The 25,542-nt window shown below is 36.4% G+C and overlaps 1 pseudogene; it reads right to left on the bottom strand.

Annotated features, from left to right (window-relative positions):
• Positions 1–839: 839 nt before the first annotated feature.
• LOC150036903 (uncharacterized) lies at positions 840–17,267 on the bottom strand (annotated as a pseudogene).
• Positions 17,268–25,542: the final 8,275 nt, after the last annotated feature.

Genomic DNA, 25,542 nt, shown 5'->3' with positions numbered 1-25,542 from the left:
TTGGAAGCTTGGAGTAGAAGTCTTGGAAGATTATTTGTGTCTTCAAAGGTCTTCTGCCTTATAAGAGTATAGCTTCAGGAGTCTTGGAAGCTTGAAGTAGAAGTCTTGGAAGAGTATTTGTATCTTCAAAGGTCTTCTGCCTTATAGGAGTGCAGCTTCAGGAGTCTTGGAAGCTTGAAGTAGAAGTCTTGGAAGAGTATTTGTGTCTTCAAAGGTCTTCTGCCTTATAGGAGTGCAACTTCAAGAGTCTTAGGAGTTCTTTGCTTGTTAGTGAATTCTCTCTGGGTCTTCTAAGTGTAGAAAATGCTGCCCCTACAAATGAAGAGAACTTCTCTATTTATAGAGTTTTCAGGTGGGCTTCGTGGGCTTGGTTGGTCCATGGGCCCAACCCTTGGGCCCAATTAGTTGGTTTTGGACCTGATCTGGAATTTAGGTCCAATTCAACTTTTTTTGTAGTTTGGACTTTAAGCCCAAATCGTAATATCAAATTGGACCAATTTAATCTCATCTGATTCATCTACGTGACGTCATCAAAACTTGTCTTCAATTCAATTCAGGACATGTGTCAACTTCTAATTGGACCCAAAGTCAATGATTTAGAAATTCGTTGTTAATTTAGCAAACGATGTGGTGACTTGTGATTGGTCCAAAATTTCTCATTCAACACATCTTAACTCTGCTTGACAGTATACTAATGACCTTTTAAACTTCTTCAAACTTTCAAATTCAACCTCCAAAATCACGATTGAAATGATAATTAAACACGTTATTTATTGGGTATTCAAGACCCTAAACAAAACCATGAAAATCATTTAGATCTTATCCCAAAACTACGAACCTCACGACGGTGTTTGACACAGGACAACGACTGGAAGAGAGGAGGAGCAACGGCGAGCAGATCCGACGACGTGAAGGTTGGAGTGACGCTGTTGCAACTTGACAGAGGAAAGGATGTGGACGTTGGCGGAGCGGCAGTTGAAGTTCGTCTAAACCAGAGAAAAAGTGAGAAAGTGGGGTTTGAAAATTCCATATTTCTTTTTTTTTTTTTTTAATTCTCCACCAAACAAATACATGAATAATACATATATGTTTCCTTTCCTTAATAAATATGTCATATCAAACTCAAATCTTTCACCTCTTCTCCAATTAATTAAATAAACCTAAAAATAAATTCACCAATTTAAATAACTTCTTTCCAAAAATTCTAAATCCCAAAATTAAATTCTAACTTTCCAAATTAACTTGAATCCAAATTTACAAATCTTTTTAAGTACTTGATTTAATTACTTCCAAATAAACCAATTATCTTTTCCTATTTCTTTACTTAAATTTTAGATCCAAGTTTCAAAATTAAAGAGGGTAAAATCTTAAAACCATAATTTCCTCTTTTCCCTTTCAAATTTCACAAAAACTCAAAATTTCTTATACAAATAATTCAATTATTCCTTCCAATTAATTTAAAACTCATACTCAAAGAATCCACATTAACCAATATAACTTCTTCAACTGTAACAATTTGTTTCCAAATTCCAAAGATTAGGAAAGTAAAACTCAGCAATTTGGGATAACTAACTTAAATTTTCCTAAAAAAATCGGGATGTTACATTCTTCCCACATTTAGAGCTTTCGCCCTCGAAAGTTCAAATCTCGAAGAGCTTTTGATACTTAATCCTCACCTCATCCTCTCACTTTCGAGTTACTTCATCGATCCAGGTGAATAGTATTTCAAACTTCAATTGTCCATAAAGTTCTATACCTCCTTTCATATAACATCTCCAAATTTTCAAAGGAAAACCAATTGAAATCGATCTCAAATGCTCGCAACCAAAGAACTTTTAACTTAGGAAGGCAAACCAACTTAGCCTTTGACCTCAAAATATTAATTTCCTTTATCCTATCAAAATAATAAAACCTTCATTAAATGATTTTATTTTCCTCCCACTTATCTTCGTTAAGATCAATAAGTTAAAGGTTCTTTTTTTCATTCCAAGTGTAACATAAATTCTATACCGAAATATGTGATCACTTCCAACTCTTTTATAACCTACAATTCAACTTCAATCTTCATACTTTTATTAGGGTACTTTCCACAAGTTAACATTGCCTTTAAACTCCAAATTCTCATCCTTCATCATAGTATAGCTAATTAAACTTAAGTCTCTTCATCGCAATAAGACATAGGTAAAATCAAAGTACCTTGAGATCAACAATTCGTTCCAACAACTTATTTTCTCCCATTTTATACCAATTATAATTTCAACCACCTCACCTTCCTTGATCAATTTATTTCACTTAAGTCTCATAAGGAATTCCTTATACTATTGCTTTATGTTCCAACTAGTAATTCTTCTTCCTTTTAGATACATTACATGAAGAACCAACGCATCTGTAATTGTTCGTATAGTTTTTCCCTTTGTGCATTTGAGTTTTTCATACTGTAATTTCTGTATGAATTGTATAATCGCTTGTTTGAAGTCGACTATAAATGTTATGTTCATTCATGATTGTGATTTGGTATCTTGTTTCCGTTGCTCATGGAAATCTCGAAATCGATTTCCTTCAAATGATATCAGAGACAAGTTTTGATCTTGTGACTGTAAATCATGTTACCTATGGTCATCCTAGTGAAATGAAAGTCTTAATTATGACGGAAGTTATATAATGAAACTAAACATTTTGTGGTCCGGTCTTATACAAACTCCTTTGCATAGAATATCCCCGCTCGCATGTCTAATACATGAATGATTAGGATCAGATCATTTTTAGCACTTTACAACATTTGTAATACCTACAAAGCGAGCCATACTCATAGTGTCACCAGGATAAGGTACCCAGCCTTATCCATATACTACAAACCATTTAGGTTATCATTTAAACATGATCTACCTATATGTCTCCTCATACATGTTTAAGTTACAACAATAACCTTGGATGTTAGTTTATTGGTTTGTGGTTAATGCAACTAAAATATCATATATTTCATAGACAGAAGTGAATAAAATATCAAATATTATAATTTATTGAAATGTTTATTCATACAAGGTTTACAAACTACAAGACTATGAGATTTAGGGCATCAACCCCAACAATATTATAATATAAAGTTTATATTTTAATTAAACTTTATAATATGAATTTAATTTTGGATATGCTTCAAAATTAATTTATGGGAGAATTATATATTTAAAAGAGTTCAAATATTAATTTTGAAGGATCTCCGTTTACAGAGGACCTTTGAGTGGAAGCAGATCGTCCAAATCCCATTTTGAATGAACACATACATTTACAATCGTACAGTACAAATTATGCACAAAACTTAAATTACAACATGCTTCTGAAATAAAAACAAAGGATAAGAGATTACCTTTGAAGAACCCCTCTTCAAGTAAATCCCTCGATCAAATTTGTTCACGAATGCAGCAAATAACTTGAACTCCCTTGGACAACAACAAGCAACAACTCGATCCTCGAACCAACCGGATACTACCACTTGATACCTTAGTATTCTCGGTGTGAGAATTTAGGAGTGGTGGACTCTGGCTAATTTTAGCTAGAAAGAAGGTTTGGTGTGGAAGAGGAAAACGACCGAGTAGACAAGCAAGGGCAATCATGTAGATGATGAAGTCTATTGCATAGACAATGTAACTTGATTGTTTAGATATTGAAACTATCGTATTGTCTCTTAAAGTGATCGTGTAGGCACTCGATTGATAATCATGTCTGTTCCTTGAGATTTGAAATCAAATTTCATTTTATCCTAAATTTGCCATAAAACTAAATAACTACCCACTATGGGTGGTTATGGAGACAAAGATGTTAATTATCAAATAATTAATAAATATAAATAAACATGATAACTAAATTATCATATTATGTTCATAACCTATACTTTTAATATTGCATCATATACAATATATAAACCATAGTTCTTTTTCTCTATTTTATGACATTTAATATAAATCATATTTATATTAAATTTAATAACTATGAATCTAATTTATAGAAAATATATTTGAATCTTATCCAAATATTAGTTCCTCCAATCAAACAATAATGTATCAAATACATTATATCAATTATATCATATATAATTGAATTAATTGAATTATATCATATATAATCAAATTCTCTCTTGTTAATTTGAACATTTCAAATTATCCCAAAAACTGATTCTCAATTTAAATCCATTGAGCTACCAAGGGGACCTTATGGACCTGTAGCTTGAAGCTTCAATGATACGTGAATAACTGATTAAACTCTTTAATCACATTATCCACCATTCGTTAACTGTCGATCACTCCACTAAAGACCGAAAGCTACACTATTCGCACTATAGATTTATTTCTGTGTCCATTGGATATAACTAATCAACAGTACGATGACTCTTCACAAATTGCTCGTAAGTACACTTGGGCCAAATTACCATTTTGTCCTTGTAGTTACATCTAACTCCTTAAGTACCACTAATCCCTCTAGTGAACAATAGATGATAGTCCCACTATGACTAAACCCTTCTCGGCCAAGAGAGGGTGTAGTATTACATTGTTCAAGACCCAGAACCAGCTCTTAATGGAGCAATTTATCTACTTACCCCGAGGAAAGAGTGAATTCCATCTTGTGTAGCTGAGTTCCCAACTCCCCAATCAAATGAATCCCTAAAATGATAGACTTGTTGAGTCGGCAATCTGGCCACTCTCACCCATGCAAATCAAAGGACCGCCCTCATATATAGGAGTTCACAACTCACTCAGGGTTAAGGTCATGCTACCCATGGTCATCCTAGTGAAATGAGAGTCTCAATTATGAACGACGTTATATAACAAGACTAAATATTTCGTGGTTTGGTCTTATACAAACTCCTTTGTATAGAATATCTCCACTCGCATGTCTTATACATAAATGATCAGGATCTGATCATTTGTAGCACTTGACACATTTGTAACACCTACAAAGTGGGCCATACTTGTAGTGTCACAAGGGTAAAGTATCCAGTCTTATCCATATACTACAGACCATTTAGGTTATCACTTAAACACGATCCACTTGAATGTCTCCACATACATATTTAAGTTACAACAGCAACCATGGATCTTAGTTTATTGGTTTGTGGTTAATGCAACTAAAATATCATATATTTCATAGACTAAAGTGAACAAAATATCATATATTATAAACCATAGATGTTTGTTTATACAAGTGTTTACAAACTACAGGACCCTACAAGATTTATGGCATCAACCCCAACAAATTTAATATGAATTAGATTCATATTAAAACTATATGTTAAAAATTAATTTGTATTTGATGCACATTAAAAGTATAGGTTATGGGAGAAATACAATTGAATATGATTCAAGTGTAGGCTAAATTAAATATTTGATATTTAGTTTGGTAATTAATTAATTAATTAATTAAATTGATTTAATTAAATTAATTGAATTAAAACTATAGGTTATGTGAGAGCTGTTTAATTTAAATATGATTTAAACGAAATCATTAATTAAATAATATTTATTTAATTATTAAATAAATAATTAAATTAATTAATTTATTCTTTTTTAATTAATAGTTAACTCCCATGTAAGGAGTTAATAGAAACATGGGATGAATCCCACATTTCACTGCAAAATGTTTGTAGGTGTGGTGATCGTTTTTTTTGGGAGACACAACTGTTATGTGAGTAATCAATTTTTTCTAGAAAAAAATTTCTTCTTTCTTACCAATTATTTTTGGTTTCACAAATCAATCCTCAAGATTTCTTAGAGGATAGGAAGGTTATTCTTTTAGTAGTGTTAGTGGATTCCAACGCAAATGAGTTTTAGCGATTCTCAATCGAGTCTTCCATGAAAGTAAGATTTCCTTCCTTTTTCTCTGCAATTTTTAAAATCATGCTTAACCTAGGAATTAATTCACAGTAGGTTGGTTTTTTGTATTTTGTCTCTATAATTTTTTCTGTAAGTTTTCAATACACTGGTATTTCAGAATACCTAAATTGATCACGAGTAATGGTCCTGTATTCTTTCGTTGCGTTTGGGCTTTCCACCCTACAAGGACAACCCTAGATGTGAAGATGCCTAATACTAGGCTTCTTTCCTATTCATAGCTCATAAGGGATTTTAGCTACTGCTTTACTAGGTACCCTATTAAGAATATATGTTGCAGTCTTTAGTGCATCACACCCAGAGTGATTCTGTTAGAGAAGAATAACTAATCATACTTCTTACCATATCTTTAAGTGTTCTATTTCTCCTTCTCGCCATACCATTCATGCTGGGTTTGCCCGACATAGTGTATTACGAGATAATTCCACATTTCTCTAGATATTTGGTAAAAGGCCCTGGATGTTATTCACTTGATCCATCATATCTATAGTATTATTCACCACTACGATAAGATTTGATAGCCTTAATTTTCTTTCCAAGTTGAAGTTCAAATTTAGATTTGAAAGACTTGAAAACGTCCCAAGATTGAGACTTCTCATGAATTAAATATAGGCACATGTATCTTGAATAGTTGTCTATGAACGTAATAAAATATTGTTGTTAATTCCAAGAAGCCATAGAGAATGGACCACAAATGTCTATATATTAGTTCTAAGATGTTTGAGCATCTGTCGACACCTAATTATCTTATGATGTATGTTTTCCTTTAATACATTCCACGAAAACGTCAAAGTTACTTAAATTAAGTGAATCAAGAATCCTATCTGACATAAGTCTCTAAATTCTCTGTTTAGATATGTGACCTAAACGCTTGTGCCATAATATAGCAAAATTCTCATTTCATTTACGCTTTGTACCACATGAATTAGATAATAGGATCTTGTTAAATGAAATAAAAGAATCAAGTATATATAGATTATCAATTAAAGAACTGGTACTAATACACTTGGAATCTTGGAAAATACTAACTTTATTATTTTCTAAAGAAAAAGAAAACCCAAATTTGTCCAAACTGGAAATAGAAACTAAATTCTGTCTAAATGACGTTACAGCAAAAGTCTCATTCAAATCGAAATAACAACTAATATTTAAACGTAATCTAAAATTCCCAATAGCTTCAACTGAAACTGCTTTGCCATTGCCCACATAGATGATTCTTTCAGCATCACTTAGCGACTGCCTCCACAGGAAATCCTACATTGATATACTTATGTGAGTAGTACCAAAATCTATCCACCAAGTATCTGTTGATACAGAAGCTAAATTAACTTCAAAACAAAACAAAATAAGAAGTTTATCCTTCTTTACACTCCACTTGGCATACTTGGAACAATCTTTCTTGAAGTGACTTTCCTTTTAGGATTTTAGTAACATGTTTCTTTTTTCTTATTTTGCTAAGATGTCACTTCTGCAACACTCGTAGATTCCCTTTTCTTCTTATCACGAGAGTCAGTTGCCAAATGAGCATCTATTATTTCTCTCTCAAACCTACCTTTTTCTTGCACACATTGTGAGATAAGCTCATTAATACTCCATTTATCCTTCGGACTATTATAGCTTATCTTAAATTGGGTGAATCGTGCAGGAAAAGAGATAACTACCAGATGTACGAGTAAATTTTCATTTATCTCGATATCAAGTGCCTTTAATTTACCTGCGAGATTAGACATAATGTACTCCCTTATGTTCCCATTGCCTGTATACCTCATGGAAATTGAAGAAGTCAAAAGATTACTTGCTTCCTTTTTTTCATTTTTAGCAAAATATTTTCCCAATTCAAGCAAGGAACTTATTGGAAGTTTCACTTTCCGTGATAGAGCACCGAAAAGACTCTAGAATGGAGTGTCAATGATCACCAGACACATGCAATTTGGCCATTCACACTTCTTAATATTAGCTATATTTGGTTGTTCCTTCATAAAAGTAGGTTTATCGATCCTTGATGTAAGGTCCAAATCCATACATTCGAGAAGTATCTCTAGGCTTTCCTTCCAAATCTTGAAGTTCGATCCATTCAACTTAGGGATTGAACTCAAATTTCTAGATATTTGAGTAAAACCAATTGAAAAAATAAACAATAAAACATATACTCACAATTAAAATATGAAAAATAATTTCACATATATGGTGGGCTATTTTTACAAGATACACCTAACACAACATTAATATCTTGCCTTTGGGCAAAGACACCAACTATAAATAGTCCTCTCAATGTAGTAATCAACGTATTGATAATAAACTTTTTTAAAAAATAGCATTTTTTTGGACCGACTATTTTTCACATGAGCAATCCTTATAATTGTCACATACTTATTACCACATGCATACCCATAGTTTGGCCAAATAATTGTCTTCCTTTGGACTAATAATCATTCGCATAAATTTATGAATATGCACATCTTATAATATAGAATTAATTAATTTAGATAACAAAAGCTACTTTGGTAACATATTATTTTGACAAATTCAATTTAAAGTATAAGACACAATATAAAATAATATTATTGTACAAAAATAATGGAAGAACACCAAATAATCTTTACTAAATTCACACAATAATTGTATACACAGAATACAATTAAAGCTATATAAACATGTGAATATCACCAAAATTATCAATTAAATTCAAACTTAAATCCATAACATGATCGATTAAACTTGAATTCACATCATGATCAATCGAACTTGAATCCACAATATGTGGAAAAAAATTAGATCGACTAATTGTACACCAAACAATAGTAATCAATCAATTTAAAAATAAAACCACAGAATTCATTGGACTAAACCCCAAATAATAAGCATTGAATTAAAACCCATTTAATCTTGTTATTGACTTAAAGGCAAGGCAAAGAAACCAGATTACCAAATAGAACCCCCGATTACATAGAATGAAATATATTAATCGATCAATTTAAAATAATAATAAATCCACAGAATTAAGGCGGGCAAGAAACTAGATTTGCCTAAAGAAACCTCTCAGACTGCATAAAACGTTTGGACTAAGTAACTCCTTTAATACAATGATTGCTTAAATGTTCTCTAATTTCTATTAAAATGACTTGATTGATAGATTTGAGCGCTCTCACAAGAGCTTGAGAATCCGTTTCCACCCAACAGCTTGAATCGCCAGCTTCTAAAGCCCATAGTGGCAAGGGCCTCCGCCGACAGCACGTCAAGCCATTCGGCCCTAAACGACGCCGAGGGAGGGCCGATTTACTCAGTGGCACGATTACGGTCGGATCAGAGGATCCAATACCCAACCATAAAAAGCTCCAAACACACTTCTTGGCAGGATATGATCGGAGGGCAACGTCTCTTCCGACGTCGGCACCAACAGTCTCCACATCATTCTCCCTCTTCGGCATCTAAGAAAGCTACGTTCAATTGTCTCCCTATCCTTTTCACACACCAACACTTCTTCTATTTAAATTCTGATTCGACGGAAGAATATTGTGGAACAATTTTCACATAAACATTTTAATTCTATGAGGAATCTGCAAACCCCACAACAATTTCCACCATTTTAACTCCTTCTCCCGATTTCAGCAACTACTACATTTTTAACGCTCCATCTTCAACCTTAACATTTAATATCACATCCCTTCTTCTCTCCTTTTCTTGTTTCATTTGCAAATTCTGGTTCATATATTAAATAATTTTTTTAATTAGGAGAAGATCCATTTGGCAATTTGAAAATTAAAAAGATTTTTCTACCTCAGCTCCTTAAAAAAGATGGATATTTTCTTTTCAAAGAAATAATTAAAATGAAACTAAATTTCCTACTTATCAGAATGAATATTTTGTAGGTTTTAAAAACAAATCTACTGATCAATAATGAATCAAAATTTAAACTATGAATATCTATTTTTTTTTCTAAATATATCTATTAATGAACAGTAATGAATCCAAATTTAAACTTGAAGATAACAATCAAACATTTTAATGAAAATAAGATTATGTATTACGCGAATGCTTTTTCTATGTAGTACGCAAGCTTCTATTATCATTCTAAAACTTCCTATCATATGATATTTTGAAAAATGAAGATGAGACCAAAGGAAAACATAAAAGTTCGTAACATGAAAGTCGAAGAGGTGAGATATTTTTTTTTATTGGAGTCGTATGTGAAACTGAAGTTTTCTACCTAATCAAAATTTAAATTTGAAAATAACACAAATATTTGTTAGTGTTAGAAAACAAATCTACTAATCAATAATGAATTAAAATTAAAGTTCAAGATACGATAAGTATCTAGTTTTTTTCCTAAATATATAGAAATTTATTTAGTGGAATTTCAACTTTTTGTGAATAAATCTCTAATACACAGTATTTAAACTCTGGTTGATCTTCGGGTCTTAGGTGATCGACCTTTGGGCTTGTTGATATTCGGATCTTGGGTGATCGACCTTTGAGCTTGTTGATCTTCGGGTCTTGGGTGATCGACCTTTGGGCTTGTTGATCTTCTTGGGTGATCGGCCTTTGGCTTGTTGATTTTGGGTTATTGGGTGATCGGTCTTTGGACGGTTGATCGGCCTTTGGACATCTTCTTGGAGAATTAGTATTCGAGGCTTCCGGAGAAACTTGTTTCGTGGAGTTGAACTTGAGTTTTAAATATAATTTTACATCAATTTGGATGAAGTTGAGATAAAAATTTGAATGATCGGCCTTTGGAGGAATTTTAGACTCCTCTAAATTTGGATGAAGTTGAGATAAAAATTTGGAAGATACCCAAATTCAAATTTTACATCAATTTGAGGTTTTATCTTTAATTTAATTTGACTTTGATGATAGAAGGCTAAATTTGGATAGAATTCCGAATCTTGACTTGAATTTGGAATATAATTTTAATTTTGTTTAGTTTTGACTTTGCATAAAATTTGGAGTATGCCAAATTTTGACTTGAAAAAGATTTGAATTTCAAATATAACTTGTATTCAATCCAAAAATTTGGTTTGGATTTGGATTAACTTCTATCTCTATAAAAAAAAGTTGGAATATACTTCACAATTCTCAACTTTAAATTTATTTAGCCAATTGGCCTTGAAGCTAAATAATTCTAGACTTGGCTTTTACTTTTGCCTGCAATGATCCCATTTTTTTTTTTTTAGTTTCAAATTTGTCTAAAACCCAAATTTTGTGAAACTTGGTTTGACTTTAATTTCTTCAGGATTTTATTGAAGATTAAACCCCAATATTAGTTAGGATTTTGTTTTCATAATTTATCTATACCACATTTCTCCTATAAATTGTTTTCATAATTCCTATAAATTGGGATGGAATTAACCCATTAGAAATCAAGCTTGGCTCTTTGAAGCTTTTAATTGCTTTATTCTTTTTTTTTTTTTTTTTAAATGGTTGAAAGGGGAAATCCACAATTTGAGCATTACTGTGAATGGCTTTTGTTGCTACCATAACTTTGCCATCGGTTCTTTGGTTGTTGATCTTTCTTTTTTTTCTTTCTTCTTTTTTTTTTTGAGTTTTGTGCCTCAGTGCACCAGTCGACTTTGCCACCTACCGTCGCACACTGTTGCATCGAGGAGTGTCCATCGACATGATCGAGCCGCTACTCATTTTTTGTTTGAAATGTCAGAATAATGTGTGAGAGGTGGAGAGAACAGAAAGAGAGAGATAGAGAGAAGATGGTGAAGGACAGAGAAATAAAATGGGGATGAGGGTGGCGACGGCAAGGCGCAACAGAGAGTTAGAGGTTTTTTTTTTCATTTTTTAAAATTTTTCCCCCCTTTTTCCCTTTTCCTTTTCCCCTTTCTCTTTCTCTTTCTTTTTCTTTTCTTCCCTTTTCCTCTTCTCTTTTCCTTTTTCTTCTCTTCCTTTTTTTTCCGGTTGTTTTTTCTTTCTTTTTCCTTTTTTTTTTCTTTTCTTTTTTTCCAAAGTTTTTTTTGCTTTCTTTTTTTTCGATTGTTTTTTTCATTGTTTTTTTCATTTTTTTTCTTTGTTTTCTTTTCCCTTTTTTTCAAAGTTTTTTTCTCTTTCTTTTTCTCTTCTGTTTGCTTTTTTTTTCCACACTTTTCTTTTTTTTTTTATTTCTTCTCTTTTTTTTTTTTTTTTTTTTTTTCAGAAGTTTCTTTTTTGCTTTCTTTTTTTTTTTTTACTAACTTGCCCCTTACTATTTTTTTTGTAGAAGTTACAGTGCAACCAAAGGAACACAATAAAACAAATTTTTTTAATCTCATCGACCTATCTTTGGTGCACATAAGAACGACCTTGGCATGGTCTGTCTATTGTATCCCTATTCGTGCTTCCTGATCATATTGCGGAAACCTGCAAAGGCTTATAACCCCCTCATTCGATCACCGACTACCTTGCAACGTCGTTTGTGCATCCTGATCGTCATGGGAGGGGCCCTGCAAAGGCTTACAACTCTCCCATTCGATCACCCTAGGTGGATTCCGAAAAGATCTACCTTGTAGCACCGTTCGTATATCCTGATCATCATGGGAGGGGCCCCGCAAAGGCTTACAACTCTACCATTCAATCACTCTAGGGAGAATCCTGGAAAGGTCTACCTTATAGCACCACTCGTGTATCCTGATCGTCATGGCAGGGTCCCCGCAAAGGCTTACAACTCTCCCATTCGATCACCATTTGATCACATCCTGGAAAGGTCTACCTTGTAGCATTATTTGTGCATCTCGATTGTCATGGGAGGGGCCTCACAAAGGCTTACAATTTGATCACCATCCCGGAAAGATCTACCTTGTAGCATCATTTATGCATCCTGATCGTCATGGGAGGGGCCTCGCAAAGGCTTACAACTCTTCCATTCGATCACCCTAGGGAGGATTCAAAGGTCTGCTTTATAATGCCGTTCGTGTATCCTGATCGTCATGGGAGGGGCCCTGCAAGGCTTACAACTCTCTCATGCTTTTACCATAGGGAGGATCCCGATAAGGTCTACCTTGTAGCACTGTTCGCATATCCTGATCGTCATGAGAGGAGCCCTGCAAGGCTTACAACTCTCCCATTCGATCACCCTAGGGAGGATCCCGATAAGGTCTACCTCGTTATGTTACTCCTTGATCAAAATTTGAAGATAAGAGAAATATGCCATTGAGTATTGAAGATGAGGCGGATATGCCATCAAATCTTGAAGATGAGAAGAATGTGCCATCAAGATTTTGAACGGAGTCAGGTTGGCTAGAGTCGATCTCGCGTACAAGGTGGAGCCAGACGGACCAGAGTTGTCCTTGCATATGAGGTGGAGTTGGATGGACTAGAGTCGTCCTCGCATATGAGGTAGAGATAGGCAAACCAAACTTGATCTCGCATATGAGGTGGAACCACAACCACATTTTTGGAGAGAAGCGAAGCTACACCAATTTTGGAGAAGAGGTGAAGTTGTACCAATATTTTGGAGAGGAAACGAAATCGCACCACGACTTTGAAGATGGAGTGAAGTCGCGTCATCAGTTTGGAGATGAAGTGAAACCGCGCCATTAGTTCGGAGATGAAACGAAGCCACGCCACGACTTTGGAGATGAAGCAAAGCCACGACAACATTTTAGAAAAGAAACGAAACCGCACCACGACTTTGAAGATGAAGCAAAGTAGTGCCATTAGTTTGGAGATGAAGTGAAGCCACGTCACAACTTTGGAGATGAAGCGAACCACGCCAGACTTTAGAGATGAAGCAAAACTGTGCCAACATTTTGGAGATGAAACGAAGCCACACCATAACTTTGAAGATGAAGTGAAGTCGCGTCATCAGTTTGGAGATGAAGCGAACCATGCTAGACTTTGGAGATGAAGCGAAGCTGCATCATGATTTTGTAGACCGAGTCATTGAAGATTGAGCCAAGCCATGCACACTGACCTTAAACTTGAAGATGGAGGGGAGTCATGCACACCGACCTTTAACTTGAAGATGGAAGTAGAGCCATGCATGCCAATCTTGAACTTAAAGATGGAGAGGCATCAACGAAGCCTTTGAACTTAAAGATGGAGAAGCATCGACGAGACCTTCGCACTTGAGTTTGACAAAGCATCGACAAATTCTTCGCATTTGAGTTTGACGAAACATCAGCCAATGCTTCACATTTGAGTTTGATAAAGCATCGATAAATCATTGACATCTGAGCTTAACAAAGCATCGACCAATCCTCTGAACTTGAGCTTAAAGTATCGACGAATCCTTCGCATTTAAGTTTGAAATATCGGCGAATCTTTCGCATTTGAGTTTGATGAAGCATCAATGAAGCTTTGGCAGTAGGGTTGACTTTGTGACTTTGAGCATGAAGATGGCATCGCAAAACCTCCAGACTTGAGCATGAAGATGAAGCATCGATGAAGCCTCTAAACTTGAAGATGGAGAAGCATCGATGAAGCCTCTGAACTTGAAGATTGAAGAGCATCGATGAAGCCTCTGAACTTGAAGATGAAGTTGCATCTAAGTTCAATTTTAAAGAGGAAGCGAAGCGCATTCCAAGTGTGTGCCTTTTATTTACTATGTTGGCTCCTTATGAGGGATGAACATCTTCAATTCATTGTGTTGCCCCCAATAGGGATGAACATCTTCAATCTAAAGTGTCATTCTTTGACGGGGATGATCAACATCAATCTTGTAGTAAGTTCAAGGTTTTTTTTTATTTTTTTTATTTTTTTTAACTGGACTGAACTTGAAGTTTCTTTCAAGATGCCTACATACCCTTCTTAATGATAGGGATCAAGTCATAATGTAGTTCAAAAAGATTTTTTTTATGCGCGATTGAACTTAAATTTCTTTAAGTTGCCTACGTACCCTTTATAATGAAAGGGATCAAGTCGTAACGTAGTTCGTACAATTTTTTTTTTTGGAGCCGTTCACATTTTAAGTTCATGCGGCCTAGGAACATCATGCAGTTTAGGCTCTTGCGATAAGGAGCTTCTTCATTTAAATTTTAGAAGCTCTTATTTCATCATGGTTTTGATCATCCTCTTCATTTGTAGGATTCATCAATATGATGAGTTTTGGCTTCACTATCAAGGAACCTTTGTATTTATGTCAATAGAAAATTTCCTCTTCATGCGTGAAGAGACATGACTGTGAATCTTTTCGTCATTGTTTTCTTCATGGAATGACGTTGGCTTCAAGATTTTCATCCTTCCTTTACGTTGATCGCTTGTTGTCTTGAGACGATCAAAAGCAGATGTTGAAGGTTGATCTTTCTTTGATCTGGATATACTTAGCCTTTTGAAGGCTGAAATTCGAGCAGAAGTAGTCGTTGGACATTGGTCTTCTTCTCCTATCGTGGCCATACTCAATCTTTGAAAGACTGAAGATCGAACACTTGAAGGCTTAATACGATCGAAGACAGAAGTTCTTTGTTTCATTTCTTCTGAGTCGTTGACTTCTTTGACAGCTATATGATTGTTGTCAACTTCCACTATACCGATAGTATGACATGCAATAACTTCTGATACTTTCTCTGGATGATAATTGAGAAAGCTTATTGGGAGAAATTCTGCCGAAGTTGTCGGCCGTCGGAATTGAGAAAAGTTCTTGTCTTCTTTCTTAGTAGGCTTAGGCTTCCGTGTCATCATTTTACCTTTCTTTTTATGAGTTTTGTTTCTTCTTCTATAGCTTCGATAGGAACACGACTCTTTTTGGGTGGAGTTCGGTTGTCTTCTTTTTCGACGAGTCACAAATATCCACCCTTCGTTGTCCTCTCCAACGAGCTCATCTTTCTTTTTGGAATTTGCTGTTTGAATCTCTTGCTGAAACCAAACGACTATAGGCTCGAAGGCTCCCAATTGGATAAGGCTTTGTCTTTGAGCATGGGACACAGACAGTGTTGGGACACTTGAAGTTGCCGCTACTGCAGCATGATTTGTTTGAGCTATTTCATCCAAATCTAACTCAATCTTCTTTTCACGAGCCAACTTCAAAATTCGTTCCTTCAGCACGAAGCACCTTTCAACTGGGTGACTAATGACCTGATGATACTTGTAGTAGTTAGGATCATCTATTTTTCCTGCTTGTTCCAACCACTTGTATTCCGACAGCTGAATAAGTTGCTTTTCTAGTAGTTGCTCCAACATATCTGCCACATCAGAGTCAGGGAATGGATGAACCTTCTCTTGTCGTTCTTTAAGAGTTGAAGGACGCTTCTCGCCCTCATTGTGCCTTCTTTCAAATTTTGTTTCTTTTTCTTTGGAGGAAAATTTTAGCGGGGTCACATGAGCGACCATAGATTCTTTTGTGACACTATCCATGATCTTTTCAGTGCCCTTGGCTTCATTCTTGTATTTTCTCCCTTCAGGGACTAGGAAATGTTTAGTTCCCCTGTTGGCGATGCTCAGCTCTATATCATGAGCGCGGGTTGCCAGCTCCTCAAATGTACGAGGTTTTATCCCTTGTAGGATATAGAGAAGCTCCCAGTGCATGCCTTGAGTGCACATCTCCACTACAGATAATTTAGTGAGTCTATTTTTGCAATCCAGAATTAAAGCTCTCCATCGGTTGATGTAATCGTTTACTGTCTCTCCCTTCCACTGTTTAATGTTCGTCAGCTCCATCATGTTAACAGTGTGCCTTGTACTGTAGAAGTGGTTCAGGAACTCCCTTTCTAGCTGTTCCCAACTGTCAATCACTTCTGGCTCCAAATCAGTATACCAATCAAAAGCATTTCCTTTCAAGGTACGGACAAATTGCTTGACTAGATGGTCTCTTCTGGTTCTTGCATTTTCACAGTTTTCAATGAAGTGTGCAATATGTTGTTTTGGATTGCCCTTTCCATCGAACTGCTGGAACTTTGGAGGTTGATACCCAACTGGCATTCTCAGGTTGTCAATTCTTTTGGTGTATGGCTTGGAGTACATAAAGGAAGTTTGCAACGGTCCTCCGTACTGAGCTCTTATGGAGTTTGTGATCATATCCTAGAGCTGTTGAATTGACAGAGAGGCAACAAAGGTGGATTGTGGTGGCTGACTTTCCTGCAAGATAGTCTTTCCTTTGTTATTGGCTTTTGTAGCTGGAGATTGACTTGACTCAGCAGTATCTCGAGCTTGTATCCGATCTCTTAAAGCAGCGATTTCATGATCTCACTCCTCTACAGCCTTCATTAGGAGATTTATCTTTACCTCTATCTCTGCCATGGTCGACTCAGTCGTTATGTCAGTCATCATGACAGACATCACATCAAAATGTGATTCTTTCTCTGATAGATCAGTACCAGAAGCATATTTTTCAAATAAGGGATTTTCTCTGATGACGATCCCACCTTTAGAAAATTCCACCACCTGGTCCCAGATTTTCTCCATGATGACAGAGCTTATGTAAGTATTGCTTGTGACGGTAGCCTTGGATGCAACTTTCTTTGGTGCCATTTGTAGGCTTATTGACTTGGATGACGAGAGAGAGATGAGAGGTAGAGATGTCCCACCGGGTGTGCCAATTTGTTCGCACGATATTTCAAGAGAAATTTATTTTGTGGAACTTCAACTTTGTATTTGTATTAATTTTGTGGAAAGTGAGTACAATCTCTAATACACAGTATTTTGATGCTTTCAAAATAAACTATAAACTTTAAGCTATTGATCTTCTTGAACGATCGGCCTTTCGTCTTGTTGATCTTCTTGGGTGATCGGCCTTTGGGCTTGTTGATCTTCTTGGGTGATTGGCCTTTGGGCTTGATGATCTTCTTGGAGGATCGGTCTTTGGACTTGTTGATTTTCTTGGATGATCGGCCTTTGGGCTTGTTGATCTTCTTGGAGGATTAGTGTTCGTACGAGGCTTCCAGAGAAACTTGTTTCGTGGAGTTGAACTTGAGTTGGTGTTGATGTTAAGGTTGATTTGATGCGATGTGGTTCGATCTCTAGTACTTAATCCTCTGATTCTCTCTCAGTTGGGTGGATGCGCTTGACTTGAAGAAGGAAAGCACCGAACGTTCTTGTACAAGTCTTGGAAGAGTGTTTGTGTCTTCAAGGGTTTTCTGTCTTCTAGGAGTGCAGCTTCAGGAGTTTTGAGAGTCTTCTGCTTGTTGATGAATTCTCTCTAGGCTCTCTGAATGTAGAATTACTTGTATCTTCAAAAGGACTTCAGTCTTCAAGCATGATCAGAATGCTTGTATCTTCAAATAACTTCAGTCTTCAGGATGCTTGCATCTTCAAAGGACTTCAGCAATATCGTCCTTAATTTAGTAAATGACATGGCAATTTGCGATCGGTCCAAAATTTCTCATTCAGAAATATCTACTAATGAACAATAAATAAAAAATTAAATTTGGAGATAACAATCGTACATTTTTATTGCAGAAAATAAGTTTATAGATTATCACGAAACGACTTCATTCTGGTATGATCTAATATTTTCTTTACGAAGAACAAAAACTTCTACCACCCCTCTGAAATGATTTTTATCACATGACATTCTAGAAATGGAGATGGGGCAAAGAAAACATGAAAAGTTTGTTTGAAAATTAATAAGTTATTATGTGAAGTGATGTGCTTTATATGCAAATGATGTGTCAAGGAGGATTCCATAGAAAGGTGAAAATGTGTGATATTTTTATTATCATATATATTTTTTATTCTTGTTGGAGTTGTATGTTGAAGTGATCAAATAGGAATGATGTGTATTGAAAGGTTGCAAAGATAAAATGAGAATTATGAATAGATTCAAGGACAAAAAGGGAATGTAAAAATTCATCCTTAGTGCCCCTTTTAATACATATATATATCACTCTTCTTTATTTGCATTATATAATTAAAATAAATACTTTCAAAGGGATTTTTCAAAAATAGAAAAATAAATGAAACTATTTATACAAAGTAACAAAAGTTAATATTCTTTGATAGAGACTGATAGAGACTGATAGAGACTAATAAAAGTCTATCAGTGTCTATTAAGGATAGAAACTGCTAGAAGTCCCTCAATCGATACTATATGATAGACACTTATAGAAGTCTATCAGTATCTATATCAGACACTTATAGAAGTCTATCAGTATCTATCTTTCTTTCTTTTTTTTTTTTTTTTTTTTTTGTTATTTTTCTAAATAGTTTGACAGTTTTTTTATATGTGAAAATTTTCATACTTTCAGTCATATATATCACTCTTTGATTATATCGTAGTTGTTTTTTTTTAAAAAAATATACAAATTTAAATTTAAATTAATATTTATTTTTATAAAACATCTTAAGTTATTATATACTATTTTCTTTAAAAAATATAAATATAAAATATTATAAACTATATTAATTTAAAAATGAATTCAAATTCAAATTCAAATATGTGTGTGTGCGTGTATGTGTGGGTGTGCGTGTGCACGTTTGTGTGTGTGAGCGTGTGTGGTTGCATGTGTTTGCGTGTGTACACGTGTGCACATGTGTGTGTTGTTAGGATGTATGTCCTAAATGAAGGAACTCCTAACGAAGAGTTTCCATGAGCGCGTTCGGATCTTTCCGATACAACACATACATTCTAGTAGACAGTTATGCAATTTACACTAATTAACGGCATGCTTTGATAAATAAAATACAAGGGATTGAGTTCATATACGATGAAGACTCTCTTCAATTTTGAACTCAACATAGGGGAAGAACCTCTATGAACTCTATCGGCCAGCAAAACAGGTGGCTATGGCAGCACAATCGTCTACACGAACGGTAGCAACACGAACAAGCACGAGCAAGTAGGAGCGAGGAAAACACCACCACTTGGAGCCCTTGGTATTCTCGGAGTGAGAAATTAAAGTGTGGTCTTTGGTGATTTTGGTAGAGGTCAGAGGAACAGGCTGATCGTGTAGACGATAAGCAAGTGGGAGAGAAGCGATCGTATAGCGGGGATGCTTATCATTTAGATAAAGCTACACGATCGTGTAGGTTTTACTAAGCGATCGTTTAGTAATAGGTAAACGATTTTTTAGAAAACGCGACACGTTAGGCAATCGTTTAGGAAAGCTAAGCGTCGTTTAGAGAAAGACGTGCGATCGTTCGGATGCGGGTGTACGATCGTTTAAGCAATGAAGCTGTATCGTATAGGCTCTCAGCTAAGTCGTTTTCACACCGATTGCGAATTTTTACGAACCCTTGCCAAATTAAACAAATTTTCATTTTATTCTTCGGTTACAATAACCAAATACGGATTCTCCCACTAGCGCATGATTGAGGAGGTATTTCAGGCCAATTATCACATATTAGCGAATTTAATAAATAAACAAATATAATCATATTATATTCTTGCCGTATAGTTTGATAGTATATATCTACTATAGTAATTTCTTCTCCACTTGATATAAATCATATTTATATCTAATTTCCTCCAAAATAATGTATCTCATACATTTAGTCAATTATATCATATATAATTAACCAGTTCAATTATATTATATTTAATCGAACTCTCTCTTGTCAATTTGAACATTTCAATCTGATCCAAAAACTAATTCTCGACTTTATCCAAACTACCTAGGGGATCTTATACACCTGTGCCTCAAAGCTCCAACGGTATGTGAATAGTTAACTAAACTCTTTAGCCACGAGATCCACCATTCGTCAACTACCAGGTATTCCACTAAAGACCAATAGCTGAACTCTTCCTACCATAAATATATTTCTGTGTCCATCGGATATAACCAATCATAAGTATGATGACCCTTCACAGATTCTCGTAAGTACAACTGGGCCAATTTACCGTTTTGCCCCTGTAGTCACATCCTACTCCTCAAGTACCACTGATTTCTCTAATGAACAATATGACATCGTCCAACTATTTGTGAACACCTCTCAGGCCAAGAGAAGATGTGTGGCGCCACATCGTTTAAGCCTTGGAATCAGCCCTTAAGGGAGCTATCGCTCTACTTGCCCTTGCCTCAGGGAAGGGGTGAATTCCATCTTGTGTAGTTGAGTTCCCATCTCCCAAATCAGATGAATCCCCAAAATGGTAGGTTTGAATTGGCGACCTGGCCACTCACACCCATGCAAATCAAAGGTCTGCCTTTAATGGTAGGAGTTCCTAACTCACTCAGGATTGAGGCCATGTTACCTGTGGTCATCCTAGTGAAATGAAGTCTCTGTCATGAACGGTGTTATATAACGAGACGTTAACACTTCGTGGTTAGGTCTTATACAAACTCTTTGTATAGGACGCCCCCGCTCGCATGTCCCCTACATAAATGATCAAGATTAGACCATCTGTAAGCGGGCCGCATCCATAGCGTTACTAGGAAAAGGTTTCCCTCCTATATCCATATACTACAGACCATTTTGGTTATCACTCAAGACATGATCCACTTGTATGTCACCACATACATGCTTAAGCTACATACAGATAACCAGAGATTTTATGTTTATTGGTTTGTGGTAAAGAAAATAAAACATACAACTGAGCCACAAACAAAACATACAATTGAGCAAAAACAAGATTTGAAGTAAAATATCATATATTATACAACATAAGCGTTCGTCCAAATTGCTTACAAACTATATGACACGAGACTTTAGGGCATCAACCTCAACAATCTCCCACTTGTCCTAAAGCAAAGTGGGGTGTACATAAAACTAGTACAAAACAATAAACTAGGGCATAAAAGCCCAATACAAAAAAATCTCCCACTTGCCCTAGTCACGCCGTGGGCGATCCTGTAGACTCATACTTCGTAGGTGACTCTCAAACACTGTAGCCATGAGAGCCTTCATAAACGGGTTAGCAACATTGTGCTCCGAAGTGATCTTCGTGACTATCACGTCTCCTTGATGCACTATCTCGTAGATCAGATGATACTTCCGCTCTATGTGTTTACCACGCCTGTGACTCCTCGGCTCCTTGGAGTCTGCCACTGCCCCACTATTATCACAATATAGGGTAATGTGCCTAGACATATCTAAAACAACTTCCAGTTTTGTCAAGAACTTCCTGAGCCAGACGACCTCCATAGCAGCTTCGCAAGCCGCTACATATTCTGCCTCCATAGTGGAGTCGATGATGCACCCTTGCTTAGTGCTTCGCCACACTATAGCTTCTCCGTAAGAGTAAAAACTGACCTTGATGTGGACTTGCGATAGTCCTTATCAGTTTGAAAGTCAGAATCTATGTATCTAATAAGGATCAAATCCTTAGATCCATACACGAGCATGTAGTCCTTCGTTCTCTAAAGATACTTGAGGATGTTCTTCACTGCGGTCCAGTAACCCTTACCTGGGTTAGACTGATACCTGCTTATGCCCACAACATAGTAGATGTCTGGACGAGTACAGAGCATCACATACATCAAACTGCCAACGACAGACGCACATGGGATCCGTCTCATTTCCTCAACCTTTCTGATGTCTTAGAACACATGTTCTTATACAAAGTGACTGCATGCTTGAATGGCAATAAGCCCCTCTTGGAGTCCTACATCGAGTACTTGAGCAACATCTTGTCAATGTACGATGCCTAAGACAGTGCTAGCATTTTGTTCATATGATCCTAAAAGATCTATATACCGAGAACAAACTGAGCCTCTCCTAAATCTTTCATTTGAAATTGGGTCGCTAGCCAGTTCTTAACTGTAGTTAGTAGACTTACATCATTTCCAATGAATAGTATATCGTCTACATACAACACTAAGAAGACTAATAAAGCATTGATGATCTTCTTGTAGACGCAAGGTTCAACAATGTTTTGGTCAAAGCCATACAACTTGATCGCAGTATCAAATCGTATGTTACAAGATTTAGACGCATGTTTCAGCCCGTAAATGGACTGATTCAGCTTGCAAACCTTTTGCTCTTGACCGTGGGCTATGAATCCCTCGGGTTGCACCATATAAATGGTCTCCTCAAGATTGCCATTCAGAAAGGCTGTATTGACATCCATTTTCCAGATCTCATAATTATAATAAGCTGCAATGGACAGGAGGATGCGGATCAACTTTAACATGGCAACAGGTGAAAAAGTCTCCTCATAGTTGACTCCCTCTACTTGGGTATAACCCTTTGCCACACGTCAAGCCTTGAAGGTTTGTTCCTTCTCATCACCACCTCGTTTGCGCTTGTAGATCCATTTACAACCTATAGGTCTTACCCCATCAAGCTGATCTACAAGATTCTATACTGAGTTGAAGTACATCGGCTCCATCTCGAGATCCATGGCCTTGACCCATTCATCTCGGTCAACATCCTCCATTGCCTTTTGATAAGACAATGGATCCTCTACGTCATCATTTACTACTATAGCAAGGATTTTCGTGAAACCCAGAGAGTGAACGGGCGGGTTCACAACCCTCCCACTACGTCGAGGTTCCCTCAACTCTTGAGGTGGAATCGACCTACTAGATGCACTTCCATCAACAAATTTTGTTGATGTAGCAGGCTCTTCAACAACTCTTGTTGAAGTTTCGGTAGTTTCATTGGAAAGCTCAAACGACACAACTTTACTTCGTGGACTCTGCTCCCTTATATGATCCTCCTCTAGGAAAGTAGCATTCGTTGAAACAAATACCCTATTTTTCGTTGGATCATAAAAATAACCACCTCGTGTACCTTTTGGGTAGCCTACAAAGAGGCATAACCTCGACCGTGGTTCCAACTTCTTGGGATTAGCCTCATGCACATGTGCAGTGCAACCTCAAATGTGGAAGTGACGTAAACTTGCTTTACTCCCGTTCCACAACTCTAGAGGTGTTCTCGCAACACTTGTAGAGGAAACACAATTGAGTATGCATATCGCAGTCTCCACTACCAAACCCCAAAATGAGTCCGATTAGGTAGCGTAACTCATCATCGAACGAACCATGTCCAACAAAGTCCTATTTCTCCTCTCCACTATACCATTCTGCTGAGGTGTACCTGGCATTGAGAGTTGGGAAATGATTCCATGTTCTATCAAATAGTCTTGGAATCCCGAGTCCAAAAACTCTTCACCTTGATCTGATCGAAGTGTTTTAATCCGTCTATCCAATGTGTTTTCAACTTTAGCCTTGAACTCTTCGAACTTTCAAAGGATTCAGACTTCCGTTGCATAAGATAAACATAAAATTGATAAAATACTCATAGCCACCTCGGGCTCGCACATTCATAGGATCACAAAGGTCAAATGTACTAACTCAAGAGGCTCCTTGGTTCTATAACCTTTTCCAGTAAAAGGTCGTTAGTCATCTTACTCTCAAGGCAAGATTCGCACATCGGTAAAGAATTTTCTTCTAACTCACTTAGAAGTCCATTCTTTACCAATCTCTCAATCCTATTGAGATTGTTGTGCCATAAACGAATATGCTAAAGATGAGCATTTTCTTTTGGAGAAACGTTGACGTTTTGTTTGAGTTACAACAGTTTTAAACAATTATGTGTTATGGCGGGAATTAATGGCTAACGGCCTTTGCACATATAAAATACTTTCCAGATTTGTTGTACAAATAGTAACACCATCTTTAGGAATAAATGCTTCACATTAAAAGAAACAGTGTATTTACATTGTAACAAACACTTTATAGAAATAAGGTTCCTCTTAAGTTTGGAACAATATATACATCATTCAAAACTAGAAGCCTATTCTATAAAGCTAACTGGAGCCCTTCCACTGCCATAGCTGAGACGACGTGCCCGGTGCCTACTCGCATCGTCATCTCATCAGCCTCCAGCTGTTGCCAGGTTCTAATCCCCTGAAAAGAAGAAAAAACGTGATTAGTGGCACCCGAATCAATTATCCAGACAGAATCATCATTCTCCACTAAACAAGTTTCAAGTGTAAGTAAATCATATTTACCTTTATCTGCCTTGGCCTTAGCCTTGGTGGCCTTCCTTTCTTTCAGCTAGTAAGGACAATTCCTCTTCCAATGTCCATCTTGGTTGTAGTGAAAACATTTTCCCTTTTCAATCGATGGTGGACGCCTTCTTAGGGCAACAAGCGGCGGGTTAGCAGGTGCTTTCCCTTTTCCCTTACCGCCCTTCTTCTTCTTTCCCTTTGCAGAGTTAGAAGTAGAAGGTGCATACTTTGTTCCTGAGGTCGAACCTCTATGGAACATCCTGGAGGATGAAGCAACATTTGCCTTACCCTTCTTCCATTTTAAAGTTGAATATATACTTAAGAGCCTCATGCATAAGCTGTTCAGACAGTATTCCAAACATCCCCCGCAGGGACTTCACGATCTCACGCGCTGAGACCATAGGCTCATGTTTCTTGGCCAAGACTTCAGAAAGACTTGCCAAGATGTAGGCTCGAGCCTTCTCATTCACCCGTCTCCATCGCTCGTATGCCTCCCGAGCATTTCGAGCAGCATTGGGAGCTGAAATAGGAGGACAGACCTCCATAAGGGTGAACATGAGATCCTAGATGATAAGAATCATCGTGATCATGAGTTTCCATGTTGAAAACTTATCGCCAGTTAATTTTTCGGTGCTAAGCAAAGCTAACGTTGCTGTGGCCATTTTGAAAACTTGTTGCTGACAAAACGAACAAAACTTTATTAGATTTTCCTAAACCATATTTTAACAAATTAGTTTTGTAAAACAGTTTCAAGTACCCTAAGTGAAAGAATTTTATTTTGCAATGATGCCCCAGTGAGGCAAGACAAACGTCACCGGTGGGGTGATCAGATGCCTCTTCACTAGAATGAGACATTCTCAACCATTAGGCTGAACCAACTCTTGAAACGGAACCTAACAGCCACCATTTATTTGG

Source organism: Benincasa hispida, chromosome 4 (assembly GCF_027475165.1).
Source record: "Benincasa hispida cultivar pf3 chromosome 4, pf3_genome.v1.1, whole genome shotgun sequence".
NCBI lineage: Eukaryota > Viridiplantae > Streptophyta > Magnoliopsida > Cucurbitales > Cucurbitaceae > Benincasa > Benincasa hispida.
Note: the sequence above shows the minus strand (reverse complement) of the source record. Positions and strands in the feature narration are given on the sequence as shown.